The sequence below is a fragment of the Microtus ochrogaster genome, chromosome 1 (assembly GCF_000317375.1).
Source record: "Microtus ochrogaster isolate Prairie Vole_2 chromosome 1, MicOch1.0, whole genome shotgun sequence".
NCBI lineage: Eukaryota > Metazoa > Chordata > Mammalia > Rodentia > Cricetidae > Microtus > Microtus ochrogaster.
Genome location: NC_022009.1, coordinates 36,299,430 through 36,315,066, shown reverse-complemented (window position 1 = coordinate 36,315,066; position 15,637 = coordinate 36,299,430).

Below are 15,637 nucleotides of genomic sequence, written 5' to 3'. Positions count from 1 at the left end.
GGGCCAAGAAGGAAAGAGAGTCCAAGCTGGGTCTCAGTCTCACCCCCCACTCACCCCAACCCTGCTGACTCTCAGCTTCATCCTAGAACATATGGCTGGCTGCCTGAAGATGGAGTTCCCCAAGTCTCCTGGCGTGAACCCCATCTCAAGTGGCAGTGAGGCCGTCCTTGTTCAGCCTCTGTACCTGGAGTATTCTGTGTGACAGACCCAGAGGCCCGGACTGGGGAGCAAGGTGTCTGAACTGGGTGCTGGAAAGACATGCAGCAAACCAGAGTGAACAGATGGCCGCCAGAGCTGCCAGGAGGGAGCTCAGGGATGGGCGGGGGTGCTTTACATCAGGAGGTCATGGGTGACAAGAAGGTGCCTGTCATAGACAAGTCTGAGGTACTCTATCCTGAGTGCTTGACCAAAACACTAGATGACTAGGCCCAAGCAGTCTGCACAAGAAAGACTCTCCCATCTTTAAATCGGCAGGGAGGGCCCCCACCTTGAAAAGAGAGCCAAGCTTCCCCTAGATGAAAAGACACAGGCGACCCAAATCCCTCTAGTATCTTGACATATGGTTGTCCAGAGAGAACTAATTTCAACCTTACCCCTACAAACTGCTCTAGCAAGATGGCAGTGCAGGGCTGAAGACCTAGGTCTGATCCTGCAGAATTCATGTGGTGGAATTCTCTCGACTCAGCTCCCCAAGTTGTCCTCTGGCCTCTAGTGCACACTACAGCACACACACCCGTGCACACAAATAAGTAGACAGACGATAGATAGAAGATAGATAGATAGATAGATAGATAGATAGATAGATAGATAGATAGATAGGTAGATAGATAGATAGATAGATAGATGATAGATAGATGATAGATGGATAGATAGATAGATAGATAGATAGATAGATAGATAGATAGATAGATAGACAGACAGATAGATGATAGACAGATAAATGTGATTTTTTTAAAAGATAAATGTAAAAACATGAACAGCGCTCAGAACCAGTGAATTCCCTGGTGCTCAATTCAGAGAGATTTTACTGATTTCACCTCATCTTTAAAATCTCTTTTATGTCTGGCTGCTCCTGGCTGCTCCTGGCTGCATGGAGCAGACAGACTCGTAAGTGGGGATGAACCTGCCCATGGTTTGAACAGATCTGCGGTCCCTGATGTGCAAAGGTTTCTGAAGCATGGCACTGTGGAAGGTGGGAGAACCTTGGAAGAGGGGCCTCACTGAGGGCCTTGAGTCATTAATGGCGCCCAAGAGAAGTCCCTCTGTGAGGGACTCCTCAGTACTCTTGAGAGCCTTGTTATAAGATCCCAAGTTTGGCCACCCCAACGTTCTCCTCTTCCTGTTGGAGATGTGACCACTTGCTCCATCTGTTGCCCCCACCATGGTAACCACTGTCACTATGAAGTCTTCATTGGACCTGAGCCAATTCAGGCACCATGTCTATGACCACCAAAACTGACTCAAATAAACCTCTTCTGTCACTAAGTTTGCCTCCAGTGTCTCCCTGTTGTCACGCTAAGCTGAGGAACACGCTCACCTGCCTCTCTCTCTTCTTTAATGCCTACCGTATCAGTGTCCTTCCGTCACGATAATCAAATGCTCCAAGCTGAGTCAGCACCCTGAAACTGCACACATGTTACCTTGCAGCTCTGGAAAAGTCTGAAGTAGCTACTATGGGGCAAAAACCAAGGCAAAGGCAAGATGTATTCCATCTGAGTGTCCCAGGGGAGAAGCCATTCCTTGGTTTGTCCCACTTCTCCAGGCTGCCCTCACCTCGTGCCTCCTTCCATCATGGCTCCTGCATTTGCACGGTAATGGTCCTTTCTCTTCCCTGGCTCAACTGCTACTCTCTTTCATGTATAAGAATCCTTGGCTATGTTGGACTGCCTGGACCATCCAGGCTCATCGCCCCGCCTCAAGGGCCTTCTCTGCGTTGTGTCTACAGAGTCCCTTTCATCATGCGTGGTCTCTACATGCCCCACTCCTAACACTCATGGGACAAGGGTCTCTAGAGAGGCAGAAGCAATGGTGTGTGTATGTAATATAAAGGGGTTTGCTCAAATGGCTTACACAGCAGAGGCTGGGCAGCCCAACAGTAGCCTCAGCAAGCTTGGGTGGCTGAGAACCCCATCGTTGCTCAGTGCACAAAACTGGATACCTCAGCAGCCCCAGACTGGTACTGGAAGCCTAGAAGATGTCTGGAAGCCTAGAAAATTCCTGGAGAGTTGCTCGCCTCCAGTCGACTTTGGAAAGTAGGCATATAGGAGAAGACATTTTCAAAATCACAGAATCATATTACATATAACACTTTATAAACCTTTTTGCTGAATATTCCTTTGTCATTAAAACTATTTATGGACAGTATATAAAGACAGCATAACCTTCCTTCACAGGGAATATTATCAGTTAATTAGACCCAAATAAGTGTCACCGATTAAAGCCATTTCACCTTGTGGTACTGCATGTGATGGGGTAATTGTTGCTAGCTCACACTCATTTCTGCTTCTTCATGTAGCAGGTATCATTCCGAGGGTTCTCCCGTTGTCAGTTCATCCTCACAACAACTGTATCTACATCGCTCTTTCATCATGATGATGAATGTCTAAGACAGACTACAGAAAAGTTTTCAGTTGGGGTAGCCAGACAGCAAGTGCACGCTATGTGACTCCATTGATTCAAGACTCTGGGAAATGTGAGCTAACCCACCGTCACTGAGAGCATATCCATGGGGCCATGAGGCAGTTGAGACCAAAGGGAAAGGAGATGGAGGTGATGGGGGTATTGACTGTCTTAATCAAGGTGATGATTTCATAGCAGTAGACATGTCAACACATGTTACACTGGGCACCGAAAATACATAAGGCTTGTTTGATGCCAGCTATACCTTTAAAAGTTATATTTTAAGATTTATTTTTAATTTTGCATATGCATATGTATCTCTGTGGAGGTGTGTGCACATGCGTGCATGTGCCTTTAGAGGCCAGAAGAGGGCGTTAGGTCCTCTGGAGCTGGAGTTACTCGTGGTTGTGAGCTACCTGCTGTGTGAAAATCAATCTACAGTTCCTCAAAAAACAGTGAGCGCTCTTCTCTTACCACTGAATTCCTCTCCAGCCCCAAAAGTTATATTTTAAAAACAAGGACTGACACAGAGACGGGGGTAAAGACAGTTCTCCAATCCCCAACTTGAAATAGGGGCCATCCCTTCCTACCTTGTACCCTTAAGAGCACAAAGTAGGGGTGGGGACTTCTGTGAGCCCTGTCTATGGCCAGAAGCCCTGAGCTCAGAAACCCAGGGCTGGGCAGCCACAGGCAGGTCACTTGCTGGGCTCCTCTGGGGTCAGCTCTATGTGAGACTCCTCTAAAGGAAGCAACCCATTTTGGGAGGGTGTGGGAATCTCCTATTTTCCTTCTCAAAAAAGAAAACACATGATGTTGCATGCACTTGGGATTTTCAATACAATTGACTAAAAATAGCCTGGTCCACGGCAGCCCGATTCCTTTTTAGGAAGGGCTCCAGCAGCCCCGCCTGCCCTGGCAGCGAGCTCAGGAAGTGGAGGCTCAGCCGGATGGTGCTTAGGTCGGGGACCAAGGACAAGGATATGGGGACCCTTTGCTTGCTCTGGCCATCCCGCTCTCCCGGTTTACTGAAAGCCAGGCTCCCGGAAGCACAAGGTGGCGCAGGCAGCAGCCTCCCCTTCCTTGTCTCTCACCAGGCTGGGCCCATCGTGGTCCCATGCATTGCTCCCCAACAGTTAGGGTGCCTTGTGCCTTTCCTCACTGCCTCCATTTCCCCATCTGGGAGTCTTCACTCCCTTGTCCTGCTGTCCCCAGAGCTGGTACCATGCCAGCTGGCACCTGAGATGGAGGAGTGGGCAGACCGTGAACTATGTAAAGGATAGTATCTATAGAAGATCATGGGAGTTATTGGTGATGCTGGGCAGACTCCCCTGGGATAAAAACACCATGAAGGATTGGGGAACACTTTCCTACAGCCAAGTTTCTGTCATTTCCAGGCAAGCACTGGTATCCACAACACGTCAGCCCCATGCTGTCCAGCCCAGGGCACAAGACCTAGACACCCAGATAAATGGGCAGCCACACACAGGTCTGCTCCTTTGCCGATGTCTCTGCAGACACGCCCAGGCCCGGTGGAGCACAACAGAAGGGGTAGCAAAGGTCAGGCCTTACCACCCACGTGACCTCTATTTCCCTAGGGAAGACACTGGGTTCTGGTCCAAGCAGAGGTCCCACGAAGGCTTTTGTCTGCTGTCTCAGTGACCCCTCAGCCACCAGGTCACCCTGGCAGAGGCCTGGACAGTGATAGGTGAGTTAAGGTACCTTCTCTGGACACCTGCAACATACCTGGTAAGCTTCCAATCCTGAAGGCCCAGTTTTGATCTCTGAGAGACCATGGGCCTCAAGAGAAAACCGCAACAACTCAATTTTCAAAATGACTCAGAACCTCTAAATTCTCAAAAATCTGGCCCGAGTTACCTACTCTGTCCCTTGCTTCCCTGGCCCCAACTCAAGCAGCTAGCTGGGACCCTTTACCCCTCAAGGAGAGCGGGAAAGAGAAACTGGCCTTCTCTGGATCGTTAGTTTGGAAGAGGTGTGGACACACCTATGAGAATGACCTCAGGCCTGCCATCACGAGACAATAATCCCCCATTATCACAGTCAGCTTCCACCCACTTAGAGGCATGGCTTACCATGACTGAGATGATCAAGTGAAGAGGTCCCTGATCTGTTTAATCCAACAGCCTGAACCTTTCTTCAAAAATTCCCATTGCAGGGCCTGGAGAGACCGTTCAGTCAATGAAGCTCTGGCTTCATGAATTCCATCCCCAGACCCATATAAGAGGTGGGTGTGGTGGCACGTGTTTATATCCCAGCTCTGCAAAGATCAAACCGGTAGAGCTCCTGGGCCCCCTTGCCCACCAGACTAGCCTCAGGCCCAGTGTAAGACTTCACATCAGGCCGGTGACTCCTGAAGATCAGAGGTCAAGGCTGACCTCTAGCTTCCACCTGTATGGCACAGACATACACATACATACACACACACACATACACGCATGCAGACACACACGTACACACATACACGCATGCAGACACACACATGCATACACCCATACACACATATACACACATATACATATACGTATGCAGACACACACGTGCATACATCCATATACACACATACACATACACACATGCATACACCCATACACACACATACACACATGCATACATCCATAAACACACACATACACACACACACACACACACACACACATACACATGCACACATGCAGACACATGCACAAAAACAGTCTCCAGTAGCATCTTTGACACACACTCAGGCAAGATGTCTTGCCCATGAGGAAGGGAGAGTCCTGGGTGGACCTCACACACCTGCCTTCCTGTAGACAGCTGAGGGAGGAATGCCCCAGCCAGCAATCCCCTTGGCCAGGCCCCAGGCTCTGGGACCAAAGGCTTCCTTGGGACAAGACCATGCACCCCTTTAGATAGGGTGATGGCTGCAATGTAGCTTGAAGGTGGTCGTTCCAAGCTTAGGGGCTGCATTTTTGTGGCTAATATTTTCCACAGCAACCCCTTCAAAATTCACACATTAAAGCCCTCACCCTGAAGGCCTTGGGCGTTTACAGAGTGATTAGGTTAAAGGGGATCACTAGAGAAAGGCATAGACGCAGGTTTTTGGGCTCAGCACTCAGGGAGGCAGAGGCAGGTGGATCTGATCTCTGTGAGTTCAAGGCCAGCCTGCTCGACAGAGTGAGTTCCAGGTCAGCCAGTGCTTCACAGAGAAACCCGGTCCTCAGAAACAAGACAAAAGACTCCCGTCTCTCCCATTGCTTCACTGAGGTCTCTGGGAAAGAGAGCAGAGCTTTGCTGACGTTCCTGAGTTGTGCTAACCTAGGCCTAGGCTGTAGGCTGGTGTGTGTGTGCTCACACGAACACACACATACACATACACACACACTCCAGCTCCACACTCCCCCATTGGAGCAGGAAGGGAGGGGCTGAACTGACTAACCAGCACTCCAGTGTCCAGCCTTCTCTCAGTTGCCAGGCCTCCTGCCATGGGTTGTTGTTGCCCTAGCAACCAATGCAGGCTCCAAGCCTGGAGCAAAGGCCCAGTTCTTCTATCACCCACACCATGGTGCCCACGCTGAGTGTGCACTCTGGTGATAGCTGGTTTCACTGAGGGTGGTACAGACCAAGCTGCGGCTTAAATAAGGACAGGAGGCAGGGTCTTGCCCTGCCCTGCCCTTCCCTGCCTGCCCTGCCTGCCCTGCCTGCCCTGCCTGCCTCACCTCCTCAAGAATTCCAGCACAGTGCTAAAGACTTCAAGGATAGGCAGACTGGTAGGCTTTCAGTATTAGGCTCAAGAGGCTTGAGAAGGCCTGCAGCTGGCAGAGAGAGGAGGCCAAGAGTTCACGGTACAGACAGGGCTTCCCAGCCCTTTGGACTTTATCATGCCCAACCAGAGCCAAGTGTCTAGAGCAGTGGTTCTCAATCTTCCCAATGCTGTGACCTTTTAATACACTTCCTCATATTGGATATTATATTCCTATTTCATAACTGTAACTTTGCTTCTGTTGTGAATCAGAATACAAATATCTGTGTTTTCCAATGGTCTTAGGCAACCCCTGTGAAAGGGTCATGACCCAGTGGTTGAGAACTCCTGGTCTAAAGGAAGCTATCCCAGCCAGCACTACCCCGCCCCCAGACAGTGGCCTCTCCTCTCACAACCTCTAGTCCATTTTTCTGACCAGTTTTAGGCCGTGCTGCCTTTCAAATCACCTCCATGGGTCCCTGCATCATGACCATCCATCCCCACATGTTCTCTGTGAACACCAGTTTCTCTGCTGGGCTCTCGGCCAGCAGGCCCTGGGTTAACATGCTGCGGAGCCAGTCTGCCATTCGACCAAATGCCATGCCCGCTGAACACCTGCTCTTGTGCCAAGCACAACACAGGAACACCCAGCAGGCAGTACCCTTGTGCCCTTTCCCACCAGGCCCAGAGGTGTGGGGAGTAAGCAGAGGACTTTGTCAACCTCTCTCGTCCGTGTGTAAGACACCGCCATCAGTGCAGAGGTGTGTGTGTGCGTGTGTGTGTGTGTGTGTGTGTGTGCAAAGGTGCACATGCCGGACTGTGTCTGTGTATGCAGAGTTTTATATATGAGTGTGCAGGGTGTGTATACATGCGAGGGTCTGTGTTCACAGAGGTATGTGTGTGCAAAGGTGAGGGTGTGTATGCAAGTGCACATTGCAGGATATGTAGACCACATGCAGTAACCTGTGCGCAAGGAGTGTACATTTATGCAGAGATACATATACAGGTGTATGCGTGCGGTCTGTGTATGGCGTACTGCCGTGTGTGCAGGTGTGTGGGTGTGAACACATGTGTATGTGAGCAAGAGTGTCCTGGCTTCACTGTGGGTCTTGTACGTGACCTTGGATGAGCAAATGCCTCCTCTGGGCAGGTCACCTTACTCAGCAGTGACTGTGGGGCGGTAAGGGCGCTCACTGCTCCATTCACTGTAAAATCAACTCTGATCATGACGAAAGCCCTACCGCCACCCCACCACGCCCTCAGGAAGCAATGTCCAGGAACTTTGGATTCTAGTCCCCACACAGTCTCAAATGGGTCCAGTACCCAAAGAGGTTCCCACTTGAAGCCTCAGTGGCCTCAGCTAGGCAGTGAGGTGAGGGTTTCTGATGATGCTGTAACTGCTGTCATGTCTCCTGCAGGCCAGTTAGGGCACAGGCACAGGGAAGCACAGAGAGGTCAGGAAGAGCCAAGGGTCCCTCAGCTTCTCTGCTTCTCACCTGTCTTGTAGACTGATGTCTCCCCCATACACATGGTCCCTCCCCAACACTGGTTATCTGTGGGGCTCGCCAGGAGCCAGGGGTTCCATGCCAGACCTCTGTGGTACCCATTTCAGGAAGGTTATGGTCCCCCGGGGTCTGGGTGTTTCTCCACACCTCAGCAGACATAAATCAATCCCTGCACTCTGCCATCAGCCTAGGGGCCACCCCCAAACCACCCCTCCCAACACCTCAGCTTCTGACTGCGCCTGCCCAGCCCCCATTTCCACCCTCCCTGCACTCCTGGGAGAGCTAGAGCCTGGAGGGTGACAGCGTTTGGCTTTCTCCAGCCGGAAGGGATATGTTCCCCTCTCCCTGGCTGCACTCTGTTTTAATGACTTTTTGGCTCAGGGCCCAGGCTAGATCAAAGTCTCCCTGTAGGGAGGACACTAGCACCAGATAGTGGGAAGGAACGAGAAGACTGTGAAGGTGCATGAGGCTTGTAACCGGAGGACTGGTGACCCCAGAGTCGGGGCTGCCTCACACGATAGGTGGTGAGGGGGGACTTGAGGGTGAGATTTTAAAAATAAAATACAAAGAAGGGTAAGTGGGACTAGTATGTTGACCAGCATTGGCCAACCAATGAGCCAGAGTTTCTGGTCCAGTGGATCCTGTTCTCAGGGAAGCCAGGAGGCTTTGCTGTGACAGGGAAGAGTGTGATGAGGGAGGGGCACAATGGGATTCTAAGAGCCTGGGACTTCTTCACCTTCCTTTCTGCTTGTGCAGGTCCCAGCCTAAGTCCCCGAAAGAGCCCAGATGGAGAAGCCTAGAGGGTGTGGCATGACTTGATGAGTATTTTTGTCAGGCCTCACAGGAAAAGGAAGCCGTTGGGAGGAGCAGCTGCATCATAGCTGCTCACCCTGGAAGATGCTGGGAGGGAAGAGTCTGGATCCCAAAAAATACCGCCCTAAGGTGGGCAGGCAGGCCAGACCGGCTGCCAAAAAGAGGGGGCAGCTGCTGGTGGTACTGCCGCTGGTCGTGTTTTGAAGAAGGCAGCAGGAGGCAGCCTTGGGGAGCACTGGCCTCTAAGGAATCAGGGGTGCATAGGGGAGGCGTGTGGAGGCAGAGGTCTGGAAGCCTGGGATGCACAAGGTCCCTCCATTCTACTAGGGGCAAGGACAGGCACCCTCAAATGATAGTCTCTAGGTTTCTCTACACAGACTGGAATAACTGGGTGTACATAACCCCTGCACATATACACACACTTTAGGTGCACCCTTGCAGACATGCGTGTGTTTACACACACATACTTGCACACACGGCAGTATGCCCTACACAGACCGCACACATACACCTGTATATGTATCTCTGCATAAATGTACACTCCTTGTGCACAGCTTACTGCATGTGGTCTACATATCCTGCAATGTGCCCTTGCATACACACCCTCACCTTTGCACACGCATACCTCTGTGAACACACAGGTCCTCGCATGCACACACATCCTGCACACTCATATATAAAACCCTGCATATACAGACACAGTCCTGCTTGTGCGTGCACCTTTGGGCGCACACACACCCCTTCACATGTGCACATATACCTCTGCACACATATGTACAGCCCTGCCTATGTGTCTTGTGCACACACCGTTATACAAGCATGCACTCAACTATGCACACTCATGCACACACAGCCCTCCAGCATATAGATTCTGGATGAGGCATTTTCATGGGCCTCTCTTAGTCTCAGTTTCTCACCAGCATCTCACCCCCACCTCTGAGGTATGAGGCCCAGAGTGCTAACAACTTTGCCACTCTTTGCATACAGTTAAGGAAACAGACTTTCATCAGGCAAAGGGAGGGGCCCACTTGCCTGAGCCAAGTGACATTTCCTGGACTTCTGTGACATTCTGACCCCAGAGGTCCTTGTATGTGCAAATCACAGTTCTAGCATTCATCCACAGGCGCTCACATGAGTAAGCAAATTATACACACATGATGGTAGTGGCAGCCACCATCTCCTGGGGACCCATTGTGTACTAGGCGCTGCTCCAGGTACTCACAGTGCTTCTCTGGTGTGCAAGCAACAGACTCCAGCTAACCACAAATGGAGAACAATTACCCATTTAACAAACTCTGGGCTTAGGTGGTCTCAGGATAATTTGAAAGATTGGTGAGGTCACTGAGGACTCAACTTCTTTTCCCAGTCTGTCTGCCCGTTATCTTCAGGGCTAAGTTGGAGCCATAGGCTATAGACTGACTACTGCCACACCAGACATTATGTCTGCCTTCCATAATAAACACAGAGTGTGGCAACCTAAGAAAACTCTCTTGCCAGTTTCATCTCCATCATGGAGAAGCAGAACCTCTCTCCAGAGCCTGTCCTCACCTAGACTTTCCCTTACATTTGCCTGAAATGGTGCCAATGGCTTCCTCTAGCTGCAAAGGAGTCTGGCAAACAAGAAGACTCCAGAGTGGTTATGACGGGGACAAAGTAGCAGCAACAAAGATCTGTCTCCCACTGCGTTGAATAAAACCCAGTTTTGTGGGCTAGAGAGTGGAGAGCAAAGGGTACCATAATGTCTACCACCCGTGCTCCTGAGCACCATCCCCCACCCATCCTCCAGGGGGCAGCCTGAAGGCAGGCGAGTGTAAACTCTGAGGAGGTGAGAGGAACCCCGAATTCCAGTGCAACTGGGCCTCTACAGTGGAAATAACTCTCTAGAAGCAAGGGCTGCTCTCCTGGCCTGTACCTGTCTCAGGAACATGATGTTGGTCACACTGTCACTGTCCCGCAGACCTACACACCTTGTGCTACAACTCTCAGCCTTTGGTGGCACTGTGACACACCTAGTGGCTGTATTCCCTGTGGTCCTCTTCTTCCATGACCCTCACAAGCCAGTCTTTTGTACAAGCTGTGGGTGAATGCTGCTGCCACGGCCCGGCCTTTGTCCCCTAACAGACACAGCAGAGGGGCATGCTCCCCACCCCTGGGATCTCAGAGGGCCAACTGGATCTTCTCACAGGGCAGATCAGCAGGAATTCGTTTAGGAAATTTCCTTTGTTAAGAATGGCCTAGTGGTGATTCTTTCTAGAATGAAAATTAAAATGCTTTATCTTTCAGTTCCCTAACCAGAGTAGAGGCAAGTTGGCTGACCCTGAGCGTGGAGCTTGCTTGTTTGGGTCCAGCATTTCCTCTCTGGGGACAAGTGACAACCTTTCCTTCTGGAGAGGTATTTCTTCTGTGGTGTGGCTGGAAAGCCCTGTGGGAGTCTGCCAGTACCCAGGCTGTGCATCTGCTTGTGGCACTTCTGAGCTACACAAGTTTGGGGTCCTTGGCTTTGCAGATGCCTGGAGCTCCTTGGGTCCCTGCATGGACAGCCCCAGCCAGGTAGCTGCAGTGGAAACTGGCCTTCCAGGCAGCTCTGCCCCACATGGGCCATCTGCCGGCCTCAAGTGGCTTTGATTTCAGGCATGACCCTACACACAGCATGGTAGTCCTCCCCTGAGCCTGAGAGGTAGGACTTCTTCAGTCCCCATCCTGGAAGTGCCCTTCTGAGTTCCACAGAGATGGAACTTCTGGGTTCCACAGAGGTGCATTTGGGTGTCACTGTGCCATCCTGGGGCTGGAGATGTGGCTCAGTCAGAAGACTGCTTGACTAGCATGCACACAGCACTAGGTTCGATACCCAGCACTGCATAAATTGGGCCCAGTGGTGAGCACTGGTATTCCTAGCACTCAGAAGGCAGAGGCAGGAAAGTCAGACATTCAAGGACATCTTTAGCTACATTGTGAGTTCAAGTCTAGCCTGGGCTACATGACATATGTGTCTTAAAATAGTGTTAAAAATAATTTGCCGCCAAGTGGGTGCTGGCACGTGCCTTTAATCCTGGCGCTTGGGAGGCAGAGGCAGGTAGATCTCTGCAAGTTTGAGGCCAGCCTGGTCTACAGAGTAAGTTCCAGGACAGCAAAGTCTACACACAGAGAAACCATCTCTATCAACAAACATAATAATAGCAATCGTTGGCCGTGCCTCCAGTGGCTCTGCCTTGTGAGAACACAGTGACTGAGGGTGAAGGACATGGGAGCAGCGATCCAACAAGAGTAAGCCTCCCCCCAGTGGCAGGTCGATAGGGCTGTCACCCCTGTGTGTAGGGGGTGGCAGACAGCTATTACAGTAAATAAAAGTTTCACTAAAAAAGTAGGGATGCTTCACCCGCCAGAGCCAATAACTTGCAGAGGTAGCTCCCAGCCCATCCTCCTGGCCCAGGGCCAGCTGTGAACACTGATGAACTGAGGGCTGAGGGTTCTGCCTCTGCTCTTCCTCCTTCCGTGGGCAGGGTGCTCAGGGCATGAAGGGTGTGGAGACTCTGCCCAGGAGTGGGGACTGATGGCCACAAAGATTACAGAGAGCCAAAGTTCAGACCTGGGGTAATCGTGACTCCCCACCCTAAGAATTATTTGGCAATAAATGCCTGCTGGCATTTGGGGTTGTCACATTGTCACAGCTGACAAGCGCTGCTACTAACTGAACATTGTACAGGGTAAAGGACAGCCCCCCAAAAGTCTGCAGTAATTTCTGGGCCAGCAGCATGATGCCAGGGAGCTAGCTCCTCCTCCTTCAGGTACGACACCCTGGCAGCGAGCCACAGGGTGGCAGCGAGCCACAGGGTGGCTGGAGCACAGATAGCAGAGTCCCGTTTATACAGCACCACCTGGTTGGACCTCTGTGCTGAAGAGTTGGGCAGTTCTGGGGAGCGGCCACAGCCTGGTAACCATAGATAGTTCCAACAGATATGCTTATAGGTCGCAGGGTAGCCCAGGCCCTGGGCCCTGATCCAGTCACAGCTCAGCTCAGGAGGTCCCAAGAGGGAAGATTGCTGCTCTGAGGGCGTCCCGCTGCCCCCTTGGCCTGTCTCCTTGAGAAGACAGGCAAGGGGTTCTCCCCACAACCCCTTCAGGTACTCCGCGGGACAGTATCCAAACGTGAGCAGCTAAAAGCAGCAAGAGCCCTGGGAAGAGGCCCCTCTCAACTCTGACACTTCTGATAAAGCTGTCCTGCACCTGGCCTGTCAGTCCCCAAGGTGGAGGACAACTTTTCTACCTGTCCTCTCCCTGTTGCTCACTGTGTTTCGAGTCCAGGACCTTTCCCATGTCCTCCCTGGTGGATGGCATCCCTAGCCTCCTTACCCCATAGCACTGACTGGATTCCCACTGAGAATCTCCAGATTATACCCCACCTGCACCCCTGTTCTGGACCCAGAAACCGATATCCAGATTTCCAGTCAATTCGAATTTGCATGTGTGCACATGTGTGCATTCGTGTGTGTGTATGTGTGCATTTGTGTGAGCATGCACCTGTGTGCATTCGTGTGTGTGTGTGTACGTGTGCATTTGTGTGAGCATGCACCTGTGTGCATTTGTGTGTGTGTGTGTACGTGTGCATTTGTGTGAGCATGCACCTGTGTGCATTTGTGCGTGTGTGTGTCTAGAGGTGTGAACATGCACCTGTGTGCATTTGTGCGTGTGTGTGTGTCTAGAGGTGTGAGCATGCACCTGTGTGCATTTGTGCGTGTGTGTGTGTAGAGGTGTGAACATGCATGCATGCGGAGCCCACAGGATGACCTCAGCTGTTCCTTGGGAGTCCCATCTACCTTGTTTTTTGAAACAGGGTCTCATGGTTCTCCGTTCACTGACCGCGGCTGTGTTTGTGCTGTGATTGAATTCAGGTCCTTAATGTTTGTACAGCAAACACTTAACCAACAGAACTATCTCTCCAGCCTCGTGTTGCTCTTTCTAAACAAAAGCGAATAACTTCCGGGGGCTTTTAAAAACAAACAACTAAAAACAATCTACACTAAAGAAAAAAAAAAATTCAGGGCCGGATGTGGTAGCACGAGCCTTTAATCCCAATACTCAGTAGACAGAGGTAGGCAGATGTCTATAGTCCGAGGCCAGCCTGGTCTACGTAGTGAGTTCCAGGGCAGCCAGGACTATTTAGTGAGACTATTTCAAAACAGACAGACAAAAATGATTTAAACCGTACATAAAGTTTAACAAGGAATTGGAAAGCAACCTTCGAGCCTTTCATGCAGAGGAGCCTTTCCCACACTCGGGGTCCCCTCCCTGGTGCAGCCTGCACCCAGATACCCATCTCACCACCCTGCAGAGATGCACCCCTTCCAAGTGGCTGCTTTTTTACCCTTTGCTATGATGTCTGCAGAAGCGCCCCTGCTTCCTCTGATGCTGGACAGCATCCCGCTGCATAGACAATCAGAACAAATGGCTCACCCCTCACGGACATTGACATCACCTCTTGTCATTTGTGTTTAGGGTCACACATCCTTCGGTGCTGCCCTGTGTCAGCTTGTGCTGTTCCCAACCCTGGACTCGGGCTCACTGAAAACTGAAGTGCACAGCTCTTCGATGGTATTTAGCAAGGCTGCGTTTATGCGACTTGCACTTTGAACAACAATAACCATAAAGGGAATAGCTACCTACGCGGAGCCCTTCAGCCCACCTGCCGCATCTTCGAGCACTCAGGAGTAACAAACTAACAACACAGTGACCGATCCTCTCCCCCAGGGAGGCAGGTGCTGTCGCAGCCCACTTTACAGACCAGCAACAGCAAGGTCCCTAATTTATGGAGGAGGTAAGAGGCCACTAGAGGGGCCCAGCATTGTGCAGATTTGTTTGCCAGACTCTGGAAGAAGACCCTCAGATCCTCTGCGAATGCAATGGAAGAGAAGAAAATCTCACTGTTGCTTTCATTGCTATTAATGTTTTCTGCTGTTGTGGCCGTGGAAACTGGGACTTCACCCACGCTAAGCCAGGGCTCCATCCTTTGTTCACATCTGTCGCCGGTCAAATTCCCTAGGGTCTGCCGCAATTCCTTTTCATAGAGATTATCCTTTTCCAGTCTTTTTCTGTTTGTGTCCCTTTAAAAAAAATAGATTTATTTTGTGTAGGGGCGTGAGTGCGGGTGTAGACATGAGGGCGAAGGTGCACGTGAAGGTCAGAGGTCAACTTCAGACGTTGTTCTCTTGTTTTTAGAGACAGGATCTCTCACTGGTTAGAGAGCCTCCTGACTAGGTGAGGCTGCCTGCAGAACCACGAGGATGCGCTGGTCTCTGCCTCCCAGATCTGGGTTAAAGAGGGCCCTACCACACCTAGCCTCGTGTGGGTGCTGGGGATCCAACTCAGGCCTTCATGCTTGTATGCGAGCTCTTACCCAGCTGAGCCAGCTCCCTAGTCCCTCCCGGAGCTCAGCTTTGGTTTCAGCTTTGGCGTTCATCATTCTAGCGATCCAGAACAGCTCATCCCCCACTAAAATCAGACGGTCGGCACCTCCGCCTGCTGTATGGGCGCTGCCGGGACCTGGGGCACTGGAAACACCCTGCCCCTGCCATTCTCAGATGGGCTGAGGGGGTTTCTGGTGCTCCCTGGGGGACGCCTCAGCTATTCCTGACTCCTGCCTCTTCTCACAGCCCAGGTCAGGGCTTGCAGAGTTTACCAGGTGAAATCCTCATGCCGCTTTTCTCACTTCCTGTCCACATGCCAGGAGATCCGTGAAGGCTGTGTCTATCCTGATAACATATGGTGGGAGAGGGGGTTTGACATGCATGCTGAGTATAGTTCCCTTGGACAATGCTGCTTCCTTGGTCTGAGAGCACATGCTCCATCTAACCCCTGTCAGGCTCCTCTCCGAGCCTCAGTTTGCTGATGGGAAGAATGGGCGGTTTCCTGCCTATGCCGAACACTGCCTGAAGACCCGACTGTTCAAAGCAAGCACAGAGCAAGCCCT